Genomic DNA, 26786 nt, shown 5'->3' on the forward strand with positions numbered 1-26786 from the left:
ACTAGCTCTTTTGTCTCGAAGAGTTTTCTTGGAGCGGAAGGACTTGCAGGCATTGCAATCGGCCTCACGATGATCCGGAGAGAGGCAAAGGTTGCACATGTGGTGTTGGTCAGTGTGTGGACAATTGGTGTGGCGCCGAGGACAGAAGCAGAATGGAGTTTGTTCCATCAGGGTAGTATTACCTTCGGTACTGCGTGGAAGGTAGGCTCAAAGCAGAAGAACCAACAAAAATGCTAGGATCAATAAAGTATGAATGAGGACAATATTGTCGAATTGAGACAAAGTAGGAAAAAAACCGAACCAAGTCGACAGACGGAGCGAAGACACACGTCCAAACCTGACGTCAGAGAGAAAACAATCTAACAAAGGAGTCAATGCCCATGTGCATTATCACAGACAGGAGTCACTGAATCTCATCCCTAGGAATACTTCTTTGAAGAAAAATAACTTACACCACTCTGGACGAAACACTATATGCCAGGAGTATGCACAACATGTGTATCTATTGCCACAGATGCCAAACATGTGTCATATCATTCACATGTAGACATTTGAGCCTTCACTGTAAGAATCCATACTAACTTTGCAACAACCAAAATATAAACAAAAATATGCCAGCCAAGGTAGGAGGCAGAAATGATGCTTACACATTTTCGTGTATCTAAATTTTACTTTCTAATAGAAAGAAATAAAATAATTTGCAGGCAAACATATGATTAAAATACAAGAGATTTAAATGGGCCCTGTCACAGTATACTGATCAACTCATGCACTTTCTCTAGGATCTCCACAACTTTGGTGGTGTTCCAGCACAGATATTAAGTAAATAAAGCATCATTTTGGGGTAGACTTCAGTCTCTATTGAAGAATTCCCCTCAAATATTTGGAGAGGTACAACAACTGTGTTCACATTTGCCCCTCATATGTAATTGTGCTGCAATCAAGTATATTTCTGATTAATAACTCCTGCTTAAATCCCTTTACTGCCATTTTACAAACCAACACTACCACTGTACCAATAATTTTATCAGCACAGAGATGGATTCTTGAACTCTTTAAACTTTACAACACTGGACTTAATTATTCATTGTTAGAAATGGGAGTCTCTATTTGGCAGTAGCTTGCATTCTGTCCAAATAGGGACTCTTCTTCCTAGTCAGGATAAGAGAGTCACACACCTAAGATAACACCTGCTCACCCCCTCTGTAGCTTGGCACAAGCAGTAAGGCTTACCTCAGAGGCAATGTGTAAAGCAACTGCACATAACATACCGAAATACACTACAAAAAGACACCACACCAGTTTTAGAAAAATAGCCAATATTTATCTTTGTAAAACAAGAACAAAATGAGAAAAATTCAACATACAGTAATAAAGATCTGAATTTTGCAAGAATGAACTTAAAAATACAGTTCCTTGAAGTTGATAACTCAGTCTGGCGCCATCAAGTCATCGTGAGCAACAAAACCGACAGTTCAGGCCGACCACGAGGTTGCAGGCCAGTTACAGTGTCAGGAAGTCCTGCAAACAGTACCTTGGAAATGTAGGGGATCGCAATCCCTGCGATGAGATCCAAAGTGCGGCGTCGCTGGCGTCTGTTCCGGGGATCAGTGCAGGGGTCGTTGGGCCCTTGAATTCACACGCGTTGCAGATCGAACTCCAGGATGATGACAAAAGCAGTAGCGCTGGTGTTGATGCTGTAGGGGTTGCGGTGCGAAGCGAGATAATGCGATGTGCGGTGCCCACAGGTCACTGTGCAGGCAGCGGCTCGGTGAAGGCATCGGTGAGACCAGGTCTGCGGTGTGAAGCAGGGCGGTGCGATGTGCAGTGTCTCCAGGTCCTTGCGCAGGCAGCAGTGTCGTCATCACTGAAGTGCTGTCTTTGGTAGGCCCAAGGCTGCGGTGCCACGCAGGCTTTGTGAGGCGGTCACGGTGCACGCAGTGGCATCTGTTGACAATACTGTTGTCAATGGCACTGGCGTCCGTCGACCGGGGCTGCACTGCAGGGCGGGGCAACGCTTCATGTACCTCACAAGCAGTGCCCACAGGCCATGGTGCAGGCAGCGGCAGCAGTGTCAGCGTACAGCAGTGTCATCAGTGTGAAGCAAGGCAATGGGACATGCAGGGACCACAGGTCATGTGCAAGCAACGTCTCGGTGACGGCATCAGGTGGCAGTGTCGGTGAGACCAGGGTTATGGTGCAAAACAGAGGTGAGGCTCCATGTGGTGCCATCAGGTCACAGCGCAGGCAGCAGTGTGATGGTTGTTCTTCGGTTGCAGCACAAACACATAGTTCCCACTGCTGTATGCAGATGAACTTGAATTCTTTGGTGTCCCTAAGACTACCAACAGGAGGCAAGCTCTACTTCAAGTCCTTGGAGAAATTTCACAAACAGTATACACAGCAAAGTCTAGTCTTTGTCCTCTCCACAGCAGAAGCAGCAACTGCAGGGCAACTCAGCAAAGCGCACACAGCAAAGGGACAGTACTCCTCAGATCTCTTCAGCTTTTCTCCTTGGCAGAGGTTTCTCTTGATCTCAAAGTGTTCTAAGTGTCTGGGGTTTTGGGTCAACTACTTATACTCATTTCCGCCTTTGAAGTAGGCAAACCTCAAAGGAAAGTCTCTGTTGTTCACAAGATCCTACCTTGCCCAGTCTTTGCTCCAGGAGTACTCCAGGGGGTCGGAGACTACATTGTGTGAGGACAGGCACAGCCCTTTCAGGTGCAGGGGTCAGATCCTCCCACGCAAGCCCAGGAGGACCAATCAGGATTTGCAGGACACATCTCTGCTCTCTTTGCGTCACTGTCTAGAGTGAATTCACAACCAGCCTAACTGTCAGTCTGACCCAGATATGGATTCAGCAGCCAAGTAGAGGCACAGAGTTGTCAAGCAAGAAAATGCCCACTTTCTAAAAGTGGTATTTTCAAACTGACAATCTAAAAACCAACTTCACTAAAAGATGTATTTTTAAATTGTGAGTTCAGAGACCCCAAACTCCACACATATATCAGCTCCCAGTGGGAAATTACACTTAAGAGGAATTTAAATGCAATCCCCATGTTAACCTATGGGTGAGATAGGCCTTGAAATAGTGAAAAACAAATGTGGCAGTATTTCAGTATCAGGACATGTAAAACACTCTAGTACATGTCCTACCTTTAAAATACACTGCACCCTGCCCATGGGGCTGCCTTGGGCCTACCTTAGGGGAACCTCACATGTACAAAAAGGTAAAGTTTGGGCCTGGCAAGTATGTGCACTTGCCAGGTCGACATGGCAGTTTGGAATTGCACACACAGACACTGCAGTGTCAGCTCTGAGACATGTTTACAGGGCTACTCGCTTGGGCGGCACAATTAGTGCTGCAGGCCCACTAGTGGCATTTGATTTACAGGCTCTGGGCACACATAGTGCACGTTAATAGGGAACTACTAGTAAATCAAATGTCCAACCATGGAAAACCAATCAGAATCACAATGTACACAGACAGCATTTACAATTTATCACTGGTTAGCAGTGGTAAAGTACCCAGAGTCCTAAAGCCAACAAAACAGGTCAGACAATATAGGAGGAAGGAGGCAAAAAGCTTGGGGATGACCCTGCACATAGGGCCCGGTCCAACATACATTATTTCTTTTGAATACCAGGTGCAATATGACAGTGGATGTATTGCACGGAGGGAAACACATTGCCTCCATGTACCCATCTTAACACCAAGACTAGCAGTTGAAAGGACAAAGGTTCTTTTGTTGTTGCAAGTGAGCATTCAAAAAGTTTGAAAAATGCTAGATGGAGCATTGTAGCTTGAAGGTCAGTGGCACGCTGTTCCTTATTTTAGGGGTGAGCACATAGGACAGTTCCATCCTTTCCTAGCAAGGAAAGCATGCTTGGAAACTTGAAACTTGACACGTACTAGCAATGGGTTTAACATGGCCAGGTGTGCTATTACCTCCTGTACTGAAGCATTTTAAGGCAAGACAGATCATATGCCACTTAAATGGCATTGTGGTGCTTGAGATTTAGTCATGCTTTAATAAATCTTTGGACTCTGAAGAGTCAGCTGCTATGGAGTAGAGAAACAGGTTTGACAAATCAGACAAAATATACACAACTTTATTGGATCCAGCTGAAACGGAGCTTCAACTTGTGCATTATCAAAACTGCTGAAAAAATATTTTATTTAATAACCAAGAATTGCATTAACAAATAGCCTATTGTAACCAACAGTGACAAAAATCCTTTCCAAACTACACCAACAAGATAAAGACATGGGGTGGAGGGGTCAAAAAAGACATTTGCAAACATTATGTACTGCATAAAGGGGAACATATAAAAGTCATTTTAAAATTACATTTTCAAAAGGTATATTTATTTGGAATAAATAAATGTACAGTCCTAGGCGGGATTGAATACCAATCATTTCATAATTTATGCAGTTAATACACTAAAAACTCAAAAAAAGGCAAAGTATTCAGAAGGAGGAAGAGAAAAGGGGTATGAAATACAAAATTTCAAGCTCACGGCGAGAGCATGAAATCCCCATGTTTCTTATCCACAAAGTGAAAACTATTGCTTAAGGATCAAGTACTGAGAAGATGTTCTTGCGCTGAAATCTGAAATGAAAGAGACAAGAAGCTGTTAAAGATTTTTGTACCTCTCCATCACTAAGTCATTGATATGTAGTGTTCTACTGCTAGCAGTTGATTGACAAATACCAAAAGTCACAAACAAGGGGAAGAACGATGAAAACTGTTGCTGTAGTCCACTGTATTGTTGTTAATAAGCACATGCATAATGATCAATAAAGAGTTGAGCTTCTAGGGGGACACACATTAGAAGTGGCCTGGGCAGACACAATGAACTCAAAATATAAATAACAGTGTGAAAAGCAGCCAATCTGTTCTATAATTTGACCACCATTTGGTTGGTCTGAAATACTGTGACTAAATACGTTTGGCTGGCCGAGAGAGACCTGAAAAAGGTTACTTGGTACGGATCATCACAATGGGCAAATTTACAAATCTTTCTTCTATGAGTAAGTGTGAGTTACTCTGGGAAATCCATGAGCAAGTCAAGTGTATGCTGAAAGTAAGGCACACCTCACAGAAAAATGAGAAACAGGCCATTATTGTATGTTTACCCTCACCGTCCCCTCTGCACGATTTCTCTACTAAATGAAAGTCTTAAATGACCCACAATAATTGAAATTTAAAAAAAAAAAAAAATATATATATATATATATATATATATATATATATATATATATATATATATATATATATATATATATATATATATATATATCGGACCCGAGTGATATATAAAATACACTTTGGTCTTAATTTCTTGCCACACTGCAAGCTGGAATTGATTAGTCAATTACAACTGAGATGGTGATTACGGGTCTGGTTAGTACCTTAATCAACAACTTTAACTAAAACCAAATTATTAATTGATAATTGGTACCAGCGCTTAAAATAACAAGATGAACCAGACACTAGTTCCCAGTAGGGAAAAGCTGGTCACAATACAGCGTCTCCTACCAGAACACAGAGTCGTCATTTTGAGCCTCACTCAGAGATATGGAAGGCCAAAAAGCCTCAAAGAGCTACTCAGTAGGACTCGATAATGTTTTAGAGAGCAATAAGGCATGCAGATTCCGGCTTACAATACTGGAACAACCAAGGAGGTGCCTTGACTGAAGAAGCCTTGCGTTTGTTCAGGAGCTTAGATAATGGCTGTATTTTTCAATTTTATCATTTTATGATGCTAAGCTGACAATGTAGGAAGGCACTTGCATGATGTTAAAGGAAATTAATGTAACCAAGTAATTTAGATGTTGTGGGTTGCATCCTATGGCACAGATTTGATTAGACCACTAAGGCAGAATATATAAATTTCTTTTTCCTGTCTTCTATGAAATCCTGGTCAAAAGGCACATACAGAAGGAACTACACTTTGTATATCTGGTGTCCACAGAATTGGAAGAGTAAGAACATCCTGAAATAAACTCATCATTCCAGCAGATCAGATGAGGCGAAGGCAAGAGGCAGGAGACACAGGAGTGAGATACAGTACCATGGTTATAACAAAGAACAGGTTAAACAATAAATGCAAGGGAGGGATTTGTTTGGCTATTGCATAAGTGCGGCACCACAAATAATGGTGAGGCAGCAAAGGGTAACACAAGAATAGTGACAGGAACCAATAATGCATCCATTAAAGTCGCTAGCCTAGACATGGAGCTTACTTTTAGGAAGGCATGCTGACCTGAAGCTCATGCTTGAAACCACGGGGGAGAAGATGTTGGGAATAATGGCAGGAAGTGGGGTCAGAGTTAAAATACAGTCAATCTTAACAGCGTGCATGGGCCACATGTAAAGAAAACACAAAAGTCTTGGGAAACACAAACAACCAGCAAACAGTGCAAAAAAAAGAAAGATCTAAAAGCGTAGAGAAGGGATACCAAGAGACAATACAAAATCCTATGTTTAAAAGAGAAGCGTACAAACAACCTAAAAGGAGCAGGAAAGTTAAGACTGAAGGTCCAAATTAAAGACAAAAGTCATTAACAGAAACCAAACTGAAAAGAAAAAAAACTGCTGTGGTAAAGGAGTCACACGTATCCCCTGCTTTAGGTTTCAACATTTATCATCACTAAATGAGACAAATGTGTATGACGCAACCAACGCTGTGGTTGAAGTCCTCTAGAATAACCAACTAACAGAACCACCAAACATGAAACAAATAGGGGTGAAAGATTCGTAAACCAAAAGGCAGAAAAAAAATGTCAGAAAAATAGGTATGGCACGGTTTAAATATAACAGTGCCACACCTCTTTCTTCCCGCTGCGCACACTTCAATATCTGGTTTCTGCAAGCAGGTTGCAGGAAGGAAATGGTACAAATATAAGAATGGAAGGAAAAAAGTGACCCTTAAAACATAAGACTGTTTAGTCCCAAAAAACCTGCAAGGAGAGAAGGGGTTGGAGAAACCACATTAGGAGCTCAAGCAGTTTTTACAAGACAAGTAAAGATCAAGAGAAGGAGAAAATAAATGGAAGCCCTACTTAAAACTGGAGCATACTAAAAAGCAGGGATTGTTGGAAATCAGTTGTAGCAACACGGGAATGTTCTATTGCAAGCCAAATTAAGAAATTTTGGTGTGTGACAAGTGAGGGGGTAGAAAAAGGAGGTCTTGCAGAAAAGTTAACAGAAAGGGAATATTAAATCATAGATATCCTAAAGAGAGATGTAGTCAAAAGAAGGAGAGTTGTTTATAGTAAAGATATGCTAGGAAATTTCTATCGAGGTACTTCTCAACACAACATGGATATAGCGTACGAGGTGCAAGACCACCTCAAGGCTGTCAATTGCGGATAATTTAAAAATAGTACTACACATATGATTATGATGCAATATAGAGAGAAAAAGAAATAAAAGGATAATGTATAACTGTAAAAGGTGGCTGCATTCTCAGACACAGAAGGAAACGAAGAAACACAGGAATGTTTGAAATGCAAATAAATACATTCTAAAAAGGGACAGGAAGAAAATAGTCGGATTTCCAGCAAGATTGAAAGTTTAAAATCAAGTAAAGCTATTAGAGTATTAAAATAAGCAATATAATATATAGGTTCTAGAGACAAACAATCTCAAAAGCTCAGAAGAACCATCAATAAGAACTGACGACAAGGCCAGTGCAGGAAACCTGATCCACCTCAATGAGTACTGGGAGCTTGCGGTACATATAACAAAATTTAGCAACCATTCTAGTCATCCATATAAATACGGTGTGACATACTGGACTCAATAAGCTTCCACCCCACCTCTTTCCACTTAATTAAAAATATGGTCATTAGCATGGTTAAGGCACAATCTTCTAGGATGGACCCTGGAGAACCAAGTTTACCATGGTTTGTCAACATACATGGGAACAAAGCCCCCTTTAGACTCTCACCGGATAGGTGTGATATCCATAAAACAATAAAACTACGTCCTTTCTTAGTTCTGCCTGTGCATCAGTTAATAAAACACAGTCATCTACTATTAAAATGAAAGAACTTGTAAACAGATAACGCATGCTTCTAAAACGTATGCAAGAGACGTGTCAGCCTGCACCAAGCTACAAGTTTGTCACTTTCAACTCTGAAATAAGCAACTGCTTACACACCACAGCTTAAAAAAAAGTAGCTTTGTAGAGGTGCAAGGTGGCCCGATTCTTGGAAGGCTCCAGTTACCATGTTGCTTTTTGTGCCTTTCTAGGCAGTCCTGCAGCAGCAGAGAACGAAGGAGCCCATTTCACTGGTGGCCAAAGAACTGGGGAGCTGAATAGGCGGCTCTAAGCTCAGGAATGGTACTCTGTAAGGCCAGTGATGGCAATTTATCCTAATCATTCTTCCTCCAGCACAAACTGCAGAGACCTGAGCAGAGGAGGGGAGCAGAGTCTGCTCCTCCAAAATCGAGGCAGGGTTCAGGTGACTCCAGATGTTTGATGTGGGGAGAAGAGAACAGAGAAGAAAGCTGTGGTGAATCATGACATGAACTGAAACAACTGCTGCGGACATGAGGATGGCAGAGAAGTAAGCCAAGGTGGTGACCACTGCAGTTCTTTTGCTCTAGGGGGCTTCTGCTTCTTTGTGGACTCTGTCAAGTTAAACTGGGCATGGAAAAGTGCCATTAGTAGAGAGCCCCTCACCCTCTAAATAATAGGTTTAACTAGAAGAGATGCTGCAGTCTATATCATTTGTAATTTGACTAAGAGAAAAAACTGATCTCTTTACACCACAAACTGCTGTAACAGTAGGAATGTAAATGAGGGAGTTGAAACACCTAAAATTAGAGGGGTTATCAAAACGAGAACATGGCTTTCTACATTTTATTCATGGCGTTCAATGAAAGCATAGACGAGTATATGGTTAGGATTGGAAAGTTTGTCAAAAATGTGAAAGAAAAAATGCTGGGCTTGAAAAATCATGAGCTGGAAAGTGAGCCGACATCAGTGGCCAAATTGTGCCACATGAAAAGGCAACAGGCAGATAAAATGGTAGCCCATGCCAAACTACTGCGTTTAAGTACCGAACCTGATGAAACTATAAAACTGTGAGTTGCTGGGCAAACAGAGGTGGGGAGCCCAACTAAGGGTGCTGGGTGGGAGTCCCTTAGGAGTATTATTTGGAGGTGCTGAAAATGGTCCAGAAGGCCTTGTGGAACTCAAGTGGGAGATGTCCAGTGAAGGATTTGCAGGGCACTCAGACTGCCTACATGGTCAACAAAAGATGGGGAGATTGCAGGAGGCACAGTGATGGTCATTGTGATTTTCTGGGGAAAGCAGAGAATATATTGCAAGAAGCCCTACAATCCAAGACTGTGGTGCTATGCAACCTTCAGGTGCTGCTTTTCCTAGATGTGTGCCCAGACATCCACATCAGAAAGCATGAGCTAATGGCGGTCAGGAAGAACCTGATGGACAGGGCCAATGAGGCAACAATAGTATTCCAAGTGCAACTGAAATGGGACTATGTAATTCAACCTGTCAAAGTAAACACTTTTACGAGGTCTAAACATTCCTTGTAAATGTCAACAGGTTACCCCATGCAGGCCTTTATCTTTACAACTACAGTTTACTTTTGACTGAAGTAACCTTCTTTTACCTTTTTTTGCGACTGTCAATTGGTTTTCTATCTCCCGTATTTCATTGGCCTTTAATTGGTGTAGAGAAGCTGCTAAAGAAATGCACTCACCCCGTATGACTGCCTTGAATGCATCCCAATTAGTGGGGTAGGGAGTGTCAGTTGGGTCTTTATGCTGAAAAAAGTCCATAATTGCCTTCCGCGTTTCGTCTCGAAGCGTTGGGTCACAAGTTAAAATGTTAGGGAAGTACCATCTACGAAATGTAGAGGGTGTGGCGGGCCAGTCAAGCCCAATCTCCAGCAGGTCATGGTCAGAGATAATAATTGAGCAAATAGTTGCAGATCTGAGTGTTTGTTGAAGGGGTTGGCTCATGAATATATAGTCAATCCTTGAGTAGGATCTGTGTGAGACAAAAAGAAAGTATAATCTTTTACCATAGGGTTAAGCATGTGCAATGCGTCAATAAGGCCCATCTTGTTAATGGCAGTCTTGACAGAATTCGCAAAGGTGCACGTTTGTGCTCTTTGGGGGCGAGTTGTGTCTTGGGTGCTGTCTCATCAAACTGAAGTCACCCAGTTAAAGAATATCCTCCTCTGCGTATCCCTCCAGCTTAGCTAGGAAAGCTAAGAGAAATTGAGTTTGTCCACTTTTGGGTGCGTATAATGTGGCCACTGTACATGTCCTCCTTCCAATATTGCCCTTGGCTATTAATTATCTGCCCTCTTTGTCCTGTTCCGTACCCTGCAACTGGAAGTGGATGGAGTTGTGGAACATCAAGGCAACCCCACAATGCTTTGTTGTCGGTGAGGCAGTGTATACCTGTGAGTAGTGTTTGTGGTGCAACCGATGTCCATCCCCCTTCTTAAGATGAGTTTCCTGCAGGGCTATTATATCAAAATGATGGTCAAAGTATTTCCCAAGCTGTGACTTCTTGTTAGGGGAAAAGTGATTCCCCTGACATTACAGGATAACAGTTCGAGCATCTTGCTATTCTAGCAGTTGTTGCTATAGTTGGCTTTGCCCCTCTCCCTTGGTGATCAGTATCCTCCTCCGACCCTTGCCTCCCTCTCCAATTCTCTTTCATTGTTGCATATCCTCAGCTATGCCTACCTATACTAGGTAAGGACACTAAAAAATAAAAAATAAACACATAAAAACATTGTAAGACCTATTAACGTGTAAACATGTTGCTGGATATCAAACCATTTTGAGATCTTCATATTGGGGAGTGAATACACATCCACTCTCATTCCTTACGGAGACTACGTGATGAAACCTTACGAGTGTCAACTGTTAACATTGCTTATGCCTTGTTGCTCACAGTCTCTAGCCATGTCCATTTTCCTTGGGTACCAATAGATCTCTGATCATGCTCATTTGGTATTCTTCTTTAGGGCTCCCTCCCTAGGATCTGATGGCAGTTCTCATGTGGTCCATAACTGGGCAGCACTCTGACCTTTTTCTCGCATCTGCTGGAAAGCTTTATTTCTTGTAGCTTCTTTTCCCCCTTTTAGGTTTCTTCCAAGGCTCTGTGGCGGTGGATGTCTCCCCCCCCCGCCTTTGTGTCTTGTCTAAGTTCCCGGCCGTCTCCTTTGTACTCCTCTCCTGCAAGTCTAGTGAGACTGCTGCCTCCTCAAAGTCCGTGAAGTGATGCTGTTTGCTATTGATATCGAAAGCTATGCCAAAGGGATAGGTCCATCTGTACCTGACATTTTTCTTTCACAATGCGTCCGTGATTGGTCGGAATTGCAGTCCTCGGGTTAACGTTGCTGGAGCAATAGCTTGGTATAATGAGCATTCTGCACCCTGGAAGGAGATGGTGTCTTGCTTTCTAGCCTTCTGGAGGATTAGTTCCTTTACCTTGAATGAACTCACTTTCGCAAGGATGTCTCTAGGCCTCTTCACTTGCGGTGGGGATGCCTATCCTGTGCACTCGTTCCAGTTGGACCTCCGGGTGGTCGTTGCCTAAGATAGTGGAGAAAAGACCAACCGCAAAGGCCTCAAAGATGCGGGCCTTCGCTACCTTCTTCGAGCCCCCTCACTCAGGTGTTGTCCCTATGGGAGCGATTTTGCCAAATCTTCACATTTGAGGAGCGGTAGATGAAGTTGCGTCTTTATCTGGGTGACCTAGCCCTCCAAATGGTCTATTTGTTGTTTCATCTCTTGGACTTTTGCCTAGAGATCCAGTGGGTGGGTCCCCACTGAATCTACATCGGGTATTGATTTTGGATTTAAAGGTTTTGAGTGTGGCCTTGATATCAGCCATCACTTCTTTCATTGTGAATTTGCGGAGCAATTTTAGGAGATCTTCCGGTCAGCATCATATCTTCTGCCTGTGGTTGCGTGGGTCCGTCTGGTCTGGATGTGGCGGGTCCAAAGTAGTTAGAGACCCTATTAGACTGTAGCTTCCATCGTGACATATCTGCCACCCCATCTCATTACAGACTTTTTTCCCCTCGCTACCTTTAGTAGTGGCACTTGCTTCCACGCATTCAGCCCAGGCCACTTACTCCTTGTTCATGTTGCCCAGTAAGCCCGGTTCGCTAAGCTCTTATTAAAGGGCTTGGTAAAGGAGTCGCCGCTGTCATTCATGTTGTGCTTTTATCATGTGATGGGTTGTGCTTGTTTGAGGAGGAGGGAGGTTGAGTTATGTGGTGTTGGGCTTCGGCGAGCCCCCAGAGCGTCTTTTAACTTTCCCTTGCTTTCCGCTGATGGGCGCCATCTTAGAATCAGGCAACTGAAATTGTAGGCCTCCTGTCAGCCAACTCGGGGTCTCATTATATTCCCACCTCACTATTGGGGCGAAGCGGATAGTCCACCTTTCTTACCCCTGGTATTCACCCTGTGGTCCTCAGACCGCTGCTCACTGTTTTTGTCTGTAGTTAATGGTAGGTCGTGCCCGACCACCCAGTCGATTGTTGCACACCCGCTTCCCTCTACATTGATTCTCCTCCCTGGTTGGAGTCCGTGACCATTTGTGGATGCAAGCCACTTTCCCCCTGCGTCGTCTTATCGGTCCGCTCCAGGGATAGCGGGGACGGGCTCAGAGGTTCACACCCACAGCCATGTTGGCTCACTACATCTCATCGCTGTGGGTTCTAAGTTAGTCAAATCCCTCGGTTTTGTGCCTATGCCATGGTGTCCTGCACTCCTTGCACCTTTCCAGGTGCAGTTCTGTTGGTCGGTTTACATTTAGACACTGCGATCAGCGTTTCTGTGAAGGGTTCAAGCGAAGCCTCCAACAATCACGCCCGGACGGCCATGTTTACAACTACAAAATGCACAATTGTTCTGCCAGGAAATAAGTAAAAAAAAATTGTTTTTTTAAAGATTGCATTGTCATGGTACCCTAGAATAACTTTGTGAAAGAAATATATCAGCTAAACACAGTTATAGCTGCTTTCATAAAGAAATTGTATATTTAGGTTTATAAGGCAGGGCACACTTAAAAGTAGGACTGTAAGGAAATGCCTCCTTGGCATGGTTACCCCCTGACTTTTTGCCTTTGCTGATGCTAAGTTTTGATTTGGAAGTGTGCTGAGGCCTGCTAACCAGGCCCCAGCACCAGTGTTCTTTCCCTAACCTGTACTTTTGTTTCCACAATTGGCACACCCTGGCATCCAGGTAAGTCCCTTGTAACTGGTACCCCTGGTACCAAGGGCCCTGATGCCAGGGAAGGTCTCTCAGGGCTGCAGCATACCTTATGCCACCCTGGAGAGCCCTCACTCAGCACAGACACACTGCTTGCCAGCTTGTGTGTGCTGGTGAGAACAAAACGAGTAAGTCGACATGGCACTCCCCTCAGGGTGCCATGCCAACCTCACACTGCCTATGCAGTATAGATAAGTCACCCCTCTAGCAGGCCTTACAGCCCTAAGGCAGGGTGCACTATACCATAGGTGAGGGCACGAGTGCATGAGCACTGTGCACCTACAGTGTCTAAGCAAAACCTTAGACATTGTAAGTGCAGGGTAGCCATAAGAGTATATGGTCTGGGAGTCTGTCATGCACGAACTCCACAGCACCATAATGGCTACACTGAAAACTGTGAAGTTTGGTATCAAACTTCTCAGCACAGTAAATGCACACTGATGCCAGTGTACATTTTATTGTAACATACACCCCAGAGGACACCTTAGAGGTGCCCCCTGAATCCTTAACCAACTACCCGTGTAGGCTGACTGGTTTTAGCAGCCTGCCACACTCGAGACATGTTGCTGGCCACATGGGGAGAGTGCCTTTGTCACTCTGTGGCTAGTAACAAAGCCTGTACTGGGTGGAGATGCTTATCACCTCCCCCTTGCAGGAACTGTAACACCTGGCGGTGAGCCTCAAAGGCTCACCCCCTTTGTTACAGCACCCCAGGGCATTCCAGCTAGTGGAGTAGCCCGCCCCCTCTGGCCACGGCCCCACTTTTGGCAGCAAGGCCGGAGGAGATAATGAGAAAAACAAGGAGTCACTGGCCAGTCAGGACAGCCCCTAAGGCAACCTGAGCTGAGGTGACTGACTTTTAGAAATCCTCCATCTTGCAGATGGAGGATTCCCCCAATAGGGATAGGAATGTGACCCCCTCCCCTTGGGAGGAGGCACAAAGAGGGTGTATCCACCCTCAGGGCTAGTAGCCATTGGCTACTGCCCTCCCAGACCTAAACACACCCCTAAATTCTGTATTTAGGGGCTCCCCAGAACCTAGGAACTGAGATTCCTGCAACCTAAGAAGAGGACTGCTAAGCGGAAAAACCCTGCAGAGAAGACAGAGACACCCACTGCTTTGGCCCCAGCTCTACCGGCCTGTCTCCCCACTTCTAAAAGACACTGCTCCAGCGACGCTTTCCCCAGGGACCAGCGACCTCTGAATCCTCAGAGGACTGCCCTGCTCTAGAAGGACCAAGAACTCCAGAGGACAGCGGCTCTGTTTACCCAAGACTGCAACTTTGTTACAAAGGAGCAACTTTAAAACAACTTGCATTTCCCGCCAGAAGCGTGAGACTTGCTACTCTGCACCCGACGCCCCCGGCTCGACTTGTGGAGAACCAACACTTCAGGGAGGACTCCCCAGCGACTGCAAGACCGTGAGTAGCCAGAGTTGCCCCCCCCTGACCCCTCACAGCGACGCCTGCAGAGGGAATCCCGAGGCTCCCCCTGACCACGAATGCCTGCTCCTCAGATCCAGACGCCTGGTAAAGACTCTGCACCCGCAGCCCCCAGGACCTGAAGGATCCGAACTCCAGTGCAGGAGTGACCACCAGGAGGCCCTCTCCCTTGCCCAGGTGGTGGCTACCCCGAGGAGCCCCCCCCTTGCTTGCCTGCATCGCTGAAGAGACCCCTTGGTCTCCCATTTGAAACCTATTGAAAACCAGACGCGTGTTGGCACACTGCACCCGGCCGCCCCCGTGCTGCTGAGGGTGTACTTTCTGTGCTGACTTGTGTCCCTCGCGGTGCCCTACAAAACCCCCCTGGTCTGCCCTCTGAAGACGCAGGTACTTATCTGCTGGCAGACTGGAACTGGGGCACCCCCTTCTCCATTGAAGCCTATGCGTTTTGGGCACCACTTTGACCTCTGCACCTGACCGGCCCTGAGCTGCTGGTGTGGTAACTTTGTGGTTGCTCTGAACCCCCAACGGTGGGCTACCTTGGACCCAAACTTGAACTCCGTAGGTGGTTTACTTACCTGCAAAAACTAACAAACTCTTACTCTCCCTAGGAACTGTGAAAATTGCACTGTCTAGTTTTAAAATAGCTATATGTGATTTATAAGAAAACTGTGTATGCTATTTTGATTATTCAAAGTTCCTAAAGTACCTACCTGCAATACCTTTCATTTGAAGTATTACACGTAAAATTTGAACCTGTGGTTCTTAAAATAAACTAAGAAAATATATTTTTCTATACAAAAACCTATCGGCCTGGTTGAGTGTGTTCCTCATTTATTGCCTGTGTGTGTATAACAAATGCTTAACACTATTCCTTTGATAAGCCTACTGCTCGACCACACTACCACAAAATAATACTAATGCTCTCTCTCTTTTTGCCACTATCTTACCTTTAAGGGGAACCCTTGGACTCCGTGCATACTATTCCTTACTTTGAAATAGTGCATACAGAGCCAACTTCCTACAAGGACCTATACAAAATTAATGTCCAATTTGCATTTACAGTATAAAAAAAAAAGTCTCAAAAGCCATTTTTCACAGCACCAAGGCTGCCTGTGTCACAGGAAAACACGTGGATGCTGGTCAGAATGGCGAGACTGGAAAAGCCAGGTAAAGCCTACTGCTTAGAAAGGAGAGCAGGGCCAACTGCAGCTGTACCCCTGCTGAATCCCTGTGGCACACAGCCTAGCTTAAGTGCTTGAACAGTCTTTTTTAATTTTCCCCAAAAGTTTTTATTAAAGGTTTTACAACAAAACATGGTAAGCAAGCATACATGAGAAAGGGTGCAGTTTTGCAAAAGTAAGTGAGTTGTATACAGTCATCTGGTTACAATGCAAATACAGCTGTCTTGCTAAGCCATGTGGTGGGAAATTAAAAAGAGCGAGTGAAGAGGAGAGACAAAGCGGCCGGGGATATTGTATTATATAGGGTGTGTTGGAGCTGACTTATCTAGTTGGATACTCCATTTCAAGGTCGGTGTGCTCTGTTAGTGTCTAAAGGGGGGTTGATCAGTTCGAGGAAGCAGTCTAGGTAGTTCCATAAGGCTTTGTGGGACGAGATCCAGGGGTATTTGGTAGAGAGAATATTGTGTGCTCCTTTGATGTATCTCAGCCACTCCCACCATCTATTGTTGGAGGTGTTTCTCAGTGATTTCCACGAAGAGAGAATTGTCTTATGAGCTCAAATGAACATGAGGTCAATTAAGTACAAGTCGTTTTGTTGTAATCCAGTTGTGAGTTGTGGGTTAAAGACGTCACATACTGAAAAGGAAAAGTTGAAGATGTCGTCTATAGTGTTGTGGACCTTGGTCCAGACACGGTGAAGCAGGGTGCCTCTGTATAACATGTGGCGGAGATATGCATTCTCGGAGTTACAGCTCCAACAAGAATCTTTGTTAATGAATCCTAGTGAGGCTTGTCAGCGTGAAGTCCAGAAGGTTCTATGGATAACGTGTAGTTTGGTCTGTACAAGGTTTGGATTTATTTTCTTTCTGACTAGAGAGGCCCACAGTTTTGGTCAGTCAATGTTGGTAGGATTGGGTAGTCTTTCTTCAGTCCAGTCATTGCACCACTTTTTTTGGGTTGCATTACATAGTAAGGTAGTCTTGGGTCTATGTTTGACCTAAATCTTAGAGGCCATGTGTCTGCTTCCTAAGTAATGATAGAAGAATTGAGAGTGAGGCTTCTTTAAAAGGAATGGCTTGTGTATGGAGATGGCTTCCTTAAGTCTGAGGAAGTTGTAGAAGTCAGAGGGAATCGATGTTGTATTTACGTCCAATATCTGAAAATGAGAGGAGGGGCAGTCTGGAGCAGAGGTCTTTCACTGTTGGGATTCCATTAGATCTCCACAAATTACCAATGGATATTTTAGGGCTGTGTTTGAATCTTGCAATCCCTACAAACTTCCATTTGGTTTAATGAAAATATCAGACAGTCGAGATGGACAGGACAAGGGGTAATAGGGCATTTGTATTGTGCTTCAGAATCAGATTTTCAAATAAGTCATGATCTTTGGACATGGTGGGGGGAAGGGGGGGGAAAATCAGCAGCAATTTATCAGAGAGCCATTGCTCCAGAGGAAGCCAAGGTAGTACAGCGTCTGGGGACCAGTCTAGCCATTTTGCACCTTGGGCGATATAAAATGCTAGCTGGTATTTTCTCAAATCAGCAAGATTGCCTCCACCTAGGAGTTTAGGAAGACAGTTTTCATAGAGGGATACAAGCTTTCTTGAAGTTCCATAAGAATTTGTTGAGGAGGCGGTCTATGGTATGGAAGAGCTCATCTGAGCAGGGCATGGGGGATATGTTCAGAAGGTAATTAAAAATTGGAGTGATAAACATTTTTTATGGATTACAGTTTGCCCCACAAGGTCAGGAATTTTGGTGATCATCCATCTAGGTCATTTTGAATCTTCTGAATAACTAAGGACTCATTGTGTCATATATTCAGTGAGTTCATAATTGAACTCGAAGCCTAGATATTTAAGATACTCGGATTGCCACGTTAGTCCGGAGGAACCCAACACCTCTTTGGTACATATGAGAGGAAGTACCTCTGATTTGTCCATGTTAACATGCAGCCCGAGACCAGGGAGTAGTTGGTGAACATTGAAATATTTCAGGAATAACTATGTCTGCATGCTCTGTCATTATGAGCACACCGTCGGCGTATGCCGCTCTTCTAAGAGAGATGTCCTTGATTTTAAGGTCAATTAAGCGTTTTTCATCGAATGAAATTAGTAATGCCTCGCAGGAAGAGTAACGCAGGCAGCCCTGTCTCATGCCTTGTCTATTTGGGAACGAATCAGACAGTACACAATTACACCTAATTTTGGCAGTCAGATTTGCGTATTGGGCCATTACAATCTTTATGAATGGGTTCCCTAAATTGAAACAGGGCATTGATGTCTGCAGAAGAGCCACACCACCTTGTTGACTTCTTTTTTTTTTTTTTTTAAACATCGAGGCCAATGGCTTCTACTGGTGAGTTTTTGGTTTTGGCGATCTGTATTGCATGCCCTAAAAGACTGATGTTGTCATTGGATAGTCTGCTTATAATTAATCCAGCTTGGTACAGTCCGATCAGCGTCAATAACATTGGTTCAAGGCGTTTAGCAAAGATTCTAGGGTAAAGCTTACGGTCTAGGTTGAGGAGTGAGATTGGCCTGTAGTTTTTAGGGTGGGTGTGATCTTTGCCCTTCTTCGGTATGACGGCTATGATCGCTTCTGACGTGTTTCCTCTTATGTGCCTGGTTTCTGCAGAGCTCCATTAGGGGCATTTGTAACTCACCTGTGAATAGTTTATACAATTGGGCTGTAAAGCCATTTGGTCCAGGAGCTTTACCAACTTTAAGAGATTTGATAGGGGATTGTAGTTCTGCTTTTGTAATAGTCTGAAAGAGGAGAGTTTGGCATTGAGGGTCTAATTTAGGGAGTTCAAGCTTATGGAGGTATGCTAAGCTATCCAAGGAGTTAATGCTAGTGTTTGTATCATATAATGTAGGATAAAAGGCTAGGAAGATCTTTTGAGATTTTATGAGCATAGAGGTGTAAATGTCCCTCGTTGTCTAATAGGGGGATCAGTAGGGGTGGGGCTAGAAGTTTGCTGGTGGTGTTGCCAGTGAAATGCTGTCCAGTGTAATGAGGTCAGAATGGCTGTGTGATCCAAAACCACTCTGGGTTCAATAGATGAATCAGATATCATACTAGTCATGTATGCTGGAAACTAATATGTGGTAAATTCTAGAGAATGATTGGTGACGTGGAGAGAAGACAGTATAATCTCTTGAGTCTGGGTGCTGGATGTGCCATGTGTCTACAAGAGAGCGTTTGGAGTATATTTTGTACAGCCGTTTGTATGAGGAGCAGGGTCTGAATTTGGCTCTTGAACTACACTCAATAGTAGGATCTGGAGGGAGGTTAAAGCATTCCCCCCCCCCCCCCCCCCCCCCCTATCAAGCGGGAAGTGCTGGAAAGACCTGCTATCAGCTTGTCAGTGTGTTTTCAAAAGTCAGTGTCACTGGCATTGGGTGCATAGATATTCAGTAGGAAAAATTCAATGCCCAATTTTGCTAGCTTATAGAGTATCCATCTCCCATCCTGATCGTGGGATGTGTTAGTACTGTGATCTTCACCTGTTTAGTAATAGGTGTCCAGTTTTTCTTCTTGTGTACAGGTGAGCTAATGACCTCCGAGAACCAGTGTGCATTAAAAGATGTTACTTCTTCCAGAGAGAGCTTAAGTATATTGCATTTGAATTTGCATGTATATTCAATAATTTTCCTTCTCTTAACAGGGTGGTTTAGCCCTTTTGTATCAAGCAACAGAATGTTTAAAGAATCAATCTTCGCCATGTGATTCAAGTGGTATTGGAGGAGGACAGTCACACTGTGTAGTTATGATAGGATAATTAAGGAAGATGGATCTATTGAGAGTTGTTTTGCATTAGGATCTCTTTGGAATGGTTGGTGCTTATTTCCAGTTGGTGCTAGCACAGCAGGAACATCCAAGGGAGGGAAGGGCACAAAGGAGATAGAAAGAGGAGAGATCTAAAATAAACAGAGCCCAAGCCTCCATAACCCAGCCCAGCCCCACCCAACCTGAAAAAGGAAATGCATGGGACCCAAGGAGAAGGCCAAAAAACATTTCCAAGGTGCCACAAGATAGGTTCGGAGATATAAAAGTGAGCCTAAACATAGGCATGGTACTCTTAAATGGAAAAATGTAACGCGTATATAAAAACACTGATGGTGAGGAATACAGTTTGATAACTTGACTTGATAGAATTTAGATCAATTTCAAAGTAAGCTCAGAGGCTTAATGTCTGTGGAGCAATCACAGTGGTGTAGACCAAAACAGTCATGTGACATAACCGAGTAAAGAGACAAAGACTGTCAGAATATTATGTGATTCTGAGGTTTGATAGGGACATGGATGCAGAGTACCCAGGTGTTCCTAGGAGGGGTAAGGGTATGTTATCAGAGGACTAGAGGATATGCTTAGTGTGATGGTATCAGGAGTAAGTGTGGTATGGTATCGTGAACAAGTTACATTCAGATAAAAATGCAAAATGGTATAGGAACCAGTTTGTGTTAACACACTAGTACAAGAATACAGCAATAGGGTGTGCTTATGCAGTATGTGTCCATGTATGGACAGATTACACTCGGATGGATGCAGGTTCGGATAATGACGCAATTTGGTGAACGGATACAGCAGTAAGCAGTGTATTGATGTTACAAAGTCCCTGAATTGGAGGGGAACGAAGTAGACATCTCAGTTTCATGAATGTTGCCCAGAAAAGAGGCCTGGTCTTGGTGACCCTGGAATAGATGTTCAGTTCCTTTGTAAGTGATCCAAAACCTGTTAGGACCTGAAAATAAGAAGGGTATGTTCATGTTTCGTAGTCTGACCTGAATGAGGGAAATCATTTTCTTGTTTGGACCGTGAATTTGGAGTAGTCCAGTGGCCTTCAAAGTTAAGAAAACTTGTTCTTGCAAATTAATTCTAGGATCATCTTGACATGTTGGTAGTGCAAGGGCTTACTGATCATTGGTCTAGGTGGTTCTCCTGATGTAGAGCAGTCATTTTGTCTTGAGGGGATAGGGTAAGCTCTTTCAAGTTTGAAGTGCTTGACAAAGGAATGCTTGCTATAGCTGAGTGGATGAACTCAAACTGCTTATGCCAGAATGCCAATAAAACAGAAATCATGGGACTCGGCACAGACCCCCTTCTTTGGGACAGAAACTGGTGGCCCTCCTCTTTGGGGGCTCTTTCCTTACCCAAGCCCACAGTAAATAAATCTTGGTGTTTGGATGGACTATAATCTAATGTTTTAAGCACAGGCGAGAGCAGTATCAGGTACATGTTGCTGTCTTTTGCTTAGTCTCAAACCTACACTAGGCTTTTTTTGCTCCAGATGTTCATCGGGTCATTGTGCAGGCAGCCATTTTATTGCGCTTGGATTACTGTAACATCTTATACCGGACCTGGGAGCTAGTAAATCTGTAGTCTGTAGACTTCAGCAAGGCAGAATGCTGCAACCAGGGTGCTGTTTTCTGTCCACAAGTTTTGCCCTGCCTCTTTCTGTACAAACTAAAATCTTGTTATCTCAGGGGGCACACATTCTGGCAAGTTTGAGGACCTTCTACCATCAGACTCACCCTCTGCGCTCAGCGAGTCTCAGGCAAGCGACTGTCTTCCCGTGCCCCCCTCTTTAAGAAAGTACATACAAGAGGCTGCTCGTTTCGGGTCAAAGCCCCTTATCTATGGAACTGTCTTCCCCTTGCCATCAGGAATCTCCAGAATCATCTGTCTTTTAGGAAAGCCTTGAAAACCAGGCTTTTCTCGTCTTGTATTTTCTATTCTATTCTCTGGCCTCTTTCGGTTGGTCATGTTGGATGTGTGTTGGTCTAGCACTCGGAAGCCCTATTTCTGAGCAGCATGCACTTTGTAAATTAATTAACATAACACAACACAACAGATTTTTTCTTTCAGGAAGGCAATGCCCGAGCAGTGTTGTCTTTCACAATTTTCCAGAAGGCCAAACAGCCTTATGTTGCCCCTTCCGTTTCTATCCTCCAAATCGTCAAGTGATTGATGGATTGATGAGGAGGTTTTGTGGAGTAAGTTCAGGTCTTTTTTTGTAGACAGATGTGTCTTCCAGGTCACTTGTGTTGTTCAGCAAAAGAGAGTTTGTCATTTGTATGTCGTCTGATCTCATGCCCACTACATCTTGCTGCATGACTTCTATACTTAATTTTGTTGTTTGAGCGAGCTGTAAGTGTAGGAAGTTGGCTCTGTATGTGCTATTTCAAAGTAAGGAATAGCATGCACAGAGTCCAAGGGTTCCCCTTAGAGGTAAAATAGTGGTAAAAATAGATAATACTAATGCTCTATTTTGTGGTAGTGTGGTCGAGCAGTAGGCTTATCCAAGGAGTAGTGTTAAGCATTTGTTGTACATACACATAGACAATAAATGAGGTACACACACTCAGAGACAAATCCAGCCAATAGGTTTTGTTATAGAAAAATATCTTTTCTTAGTTTATTTTAAGAACCACAGGTTCAAATTTAACATGTAATATCTTGTTTGAAAGGTATTGCAGGTAAGTACATTAGGAACTTTGAATCATTTCAATTGCATGTATACTTTTCAAGTTATTGACAAATAGCTACTTTAAAAGTGGACACTTAGTGCAATTTTCACAGTTCCTGGGGGAGGTAAGTTTTTGTTAGTTTTACCAGGTAAGTAAGACACTTACAGGGTTCAGTTCTTGGTCCAAGGTAGCCCACCGTTGGGGGTTCAGAGCAACCCCAAAGTCACCACACCAGCAGCTCAGGGCCGGTCAGGTGCAGAGTTCAAAGTGGTGCCCAAAACGCATAGGTTAGAATGGAGAGAAGGGGGTGCCCCGGTTCCGGTCTGCTTGCAGGTAAGTACCCGCGTCTTCGGAGGGCAGACCAGGGGGGTTTTGTAGGGCACCGGGGGGGACACAAGCCCACACAGAAATTTCACCCTCAGCAGCGCGGGGGCGGCCGGGTGCAGTGTAGAAACAAGCGTCGGGTTTGCAATGTTAGTCAATGAGAGATCAAGGGATCTCTTTAGCGCTGCAGGCAGGCAAGGGGGGGCTTCCTCGGGGAAACCTCCACTTGGGCAAGGGAGAGGGACTCCTGGGGGTCACTTCTCCAGTGAAAGTCCGGTCCTTCAGGTCCTGGGGGCTGCGGGTGCAGGGTCTGTTCCAGGCGTCGGGACTTAGGTTTCAGAGAGTCGCGGTCAGGGGAAGCCTCGGGATTCCCTCTGCAGGCGGTGCTGTGGGGGCTCAGGGGGGACAGGTTTTGGTACTCACAGTCGTAGAGTAGTCCGGGGGTCCTCCCTGAGGTGTTGGTTCTCCACCAGCCGAGTCGGGGTCGCCGGGTGCAGTGTTGCAAGTCTCACGCTTCTTGCGGGGAGTTGCAGGGTTCTTTAAAGCTGCTTCTTGAAACAAAGTTGCAGTCTTTTTGGAGCAGGTCCGCTGTCCTCAGGAGTTTCTTGTCTTTTTCGAAGCAGGGCAGTCCTCAGAGGAGTCAGAGGTCGCTGGTCCCTTGGAAGGCGTCGCTGGAGCAGAGTTCTTTGGAAGGCAGGAGACAGGCCGGTGAGTTTCTGGAGCCAAGGCAGTTTTTGTCTTCTGGTCTTCCTCTGCAGGGGTTTTCAGCTAGGCAGTCCTTCTTGTAGTTTGCAGGAATCTAATTTTCTAGGGTTCAGGGTAGCCCTTAAATACTAAATTTAAGGGCGTGTTTAGGTCTGGGGGGTTAGTAGCCAATGGCTACTAGCCCTGAGGGTGGGTACACCCTCTTTGTGCCTCCTCCCAAGGGGAGGGGGTCACAATCCTAACCCTATTGGGGGAATCCTCCATCTGCAAGATGGAGGATTTCTAAAAGTTGGAGTCACTTCAGCTCAGGACACCTTAGGGGCTGTCCTGACTGGCCAGTGACTCCTCCTTGTTGCTTTCTTTGTTCCCTCCAGCCTTGCCGCCAAAAGTGGGGGCCGTGGCCGGAGGGGGCGGGCAACTCCACTAAGCTGGAGTGCCCTGCTGGGCTGTGACAAAGGGGTGAGCCTTTGAGGCTCACCGCCAGGTGTCACAGCTCCTGCCTGGGGGAGGTGTTAGCATCTCCACCCAGTGCAGGCTTTGTTACTGGCCTCAGAGTGACAAAGGCACTCTCCCCATGGGGCCAGCAACATGTCTCTAGTGTGGCAGGCTGCTGGAACTAGTCAGCCTACACAGACAGTCGGTCAAGTTTCAGGGGGCACCTCTAAGGTGCCCTCTGGGGTGTATTTTGCAATAAAATGTACACTGGCATCAGTGTGCATTTATTGTGCTGAGAAGTTTGATACCAAACTTCCCAGTTTTCAGTGTAGCCATTATGGTGCTGTGGAGTTCGTGTTTGACAGACTCCCCGACCATATACTCTTATGGCTACCCTGCACTTACAATGTCTAAGGTTTTGTTTAGACACTGTAGGGGTACCATGCTCATGCACTGGTACCCTCACCTATGGTATAGTGCACCCTGCCTTAGGGCTGTAAGGCCTGCTAGAGGGGTGTCTTACCTATACTGCATAGGCAGTAAGAGGCTGGCATGGCACCCTGAGGGGAGTGCCATGTCGACTTACTCGTTTTGTCCTCACTAGCACAAACAAGCTGGCAAGCAGTGTGTCTGTGCTGAGTGAGAGGTCTCCAGGGTGGCATAAGACATGCTGCAGCCCTTAGAGACCTTCCTTGGCATCAGGGCCCTTGGTACTAGAAGTACCAGTTACAAGGGACTTATCTGGATGCCAGGGTCTGCCAATTGTGGATACAAAAGTACAGGTTAGGGAAAGAACACTGGTGCTGGGGCCTGGTTAGCAGGCCTCAGCACACTTTCAATTGTAAACATAGCATCAGCAAAGGCAAAAAGTCAGGGGGCAACCATGCCAAGGAGGCATTTCCTTACAGTAAGGCATTAGATAAAAAAAAATTAAGAATGGTGTTCACTGTGTCCTGGAGATCATTTTTGACAGGAGATTCCGGTATTGGAGGTTCCGACTTTGTCCTCTTCGTGGCTGATTTTGTGTCTTTGTCAGCCATCCTAATTCTCCAATCGCAATGGCTCGATGAGGGAATATAGGGTTCTCGTTGAGGTACAGCGTGCGAAAGGTGACCTCACACTCTTCGAGAGGACAGTATACTTTGCAGTAAGAGGGTGTTGAGGCTCTATTATCTCAGTGTAATGTTTTTGGTTTCAGTTAGATTCTGGTTATGGGGGAAACAGAGGGTGAGACAACCCAGGGTAGTGGCCTGGTCAGATTGATCTAATCAGATCTAGTGAGATGTCTGCCTGCCCAGATTCTGCCTGGTTTCTTTGGTTTTAAACAGGCCACGTTTGTTGATGTATCTAACAGTACCCCAAAAGGCCGGTTCCACTTAGAAAACATCATCATCATCATCATCATCATAATGGATTGTGCACAGGACTATGTAGCGGATCCTTCTTTAACCTGTGACAATATTACTGAGTGATTGGGCACTTAGAGTTCATACAGTGCTGGTGTGTGGTAGTTGGTGCAGGGAAGGCTCCGGAGTGGGAAGATCGAATGTCAGGCTGTGCTCGTGTAGATATGGTCAGACAGATCCAAGTTGTGTGTGGTACGAAGGGGGCCAATAGATTTGTCAGTTCCAAGTTAAGTTCATTGATAATCTCTCCAGCTGTGGTGCGATCACTTGTGTTGTATATTGCTCCCTAACTATTGGTTTGATGCATAACAGTTGCAGTGTATTAAACATCCATACTTGGCTCTAGCCATTAACCCTGGTGTAAATGATGTGCAGTGCAAGTAGAGGCAGAAGTATAGATTATTTTGCAGGAGGCGGTCTGACAGCAGTGGTCCGTATGCAGTTGTTTTGTAGTGAATGGGCAGCAGTTAGTGTCATCACTGGCAGTAAGTGTAGCGGGCTGCTGTGTTTATAACGTCTCAGGCGGTAGGGTTGGTTAATAGACTGATGCAGCTTACTCTGGCACAATCAACGTTGCATCAGATTCTCTGAGCGGCCTACCACATAGGCAGTAGTGGGGCTAGCCATGTTGGGTGCCGCAGCCAGGGCATGGTTCAATCGCCTCTTGTGGTAGGTGTAGCGCACTCCTGTATAAACAAGTATAACATCCCAGTTGGCAGGGCTGACTAACAGATTAGAGTCGCTTACTCAGACACAATCAACGTATCTTCAGACCACACAGGAGGAGGGTTGCGGGCAGCACCAATTTTATCACTATGGGTTCATCCTCCACATTTTAAGATATGATCACTCACTTTAGGCGGTACCTAGGGATCGTTAGGCCCATGTCTGGATTCGGTGGTATGTTTGTCTCCAGCTGTGGCAATCGCATCGGATTCTCTAATGCGGCCTACGCGTAGCAGCAGCGAGGCTGCAATGTTGGGAGCCGCAGCTGGGCCGTGGTTCAATCATGCCATTCGACCATGGAGGAAGTATTCAAGATCAGGCAGGGTGTGAACACGCCTCACATTTATTCCGAAACTTTCCCTCTGCAGGATCAGTTGTCCCAAGTGCAAATGACTTGCTTTATAGAGTCAGACATGCACCGAGGCAACTGAGTGAAAGCTCAGATGGCCATTTTCTCAGTGTCAGGCCACGCTCCCGAGTAGAGTATCATCTTTAAAGTCGGGAATCATTCGTAAGCATTCCCTGTCAACCATCACATTACAAACCGAGTCACATGTTAAAGGCAGTGGTTGACCAGGATTAAAAACTGTATGGGAACTTAGAACCTGAGTGCAATAGTAATGGGATCAGAATGCGGTTAATAGAACCAAATATTTTTTTACTATTTTGTTGCCCTTTCGCCTTCAAGTATGTGCACAGAAAATATAGCGCACACTCCTTAAGTGAAAATTGCACTCTTTTACATCATGAAAGCTCAATTGGTTAAAGCGGTCACTGCCGCTGTCTTTGTGTATGAACCACCAAATGT

The 26786-nt window shown here is 44.9% G+C and overlaps 1 protein-coding gene across 1 annotated transcript in view; it reads right to left on the minus strand.

Moving 5' to 3' along the window:
- Positions 1-4097: 4097 nt before the first annotated feature.
- LOC138266271 (ubiquitin-conjugating enzyme E2 G1-like) overlaps positions 4098-26786 on the minus strand; it is a 78356-nt gene continuing 55667 nt past the window's right edge. The window contains exon 6 of the mRNA XM_069214877.1: positions 4098-4613. The gene's annotated coding sequence lies outside the window, so the exon portion shown is untranslated. The remainder of the gene's footprint in view (positions 4614-26786) is intronic.

Source organism: Pleurodeles waltl, chromosome 11 (assembly GCF_031143425.1).
Source record: "Pleurodeles waltl isolate 20211129_DDA chromosome 11, aPleWal1.hap1.20221129, whole genome shotgun sequence".
Taxonomy (NCBI): Eukaryota; Metazoa; Chordata; class Amphibia; order Caudata; family Salamandridae; genus Pleurodeles; species Pleurodeles waltl.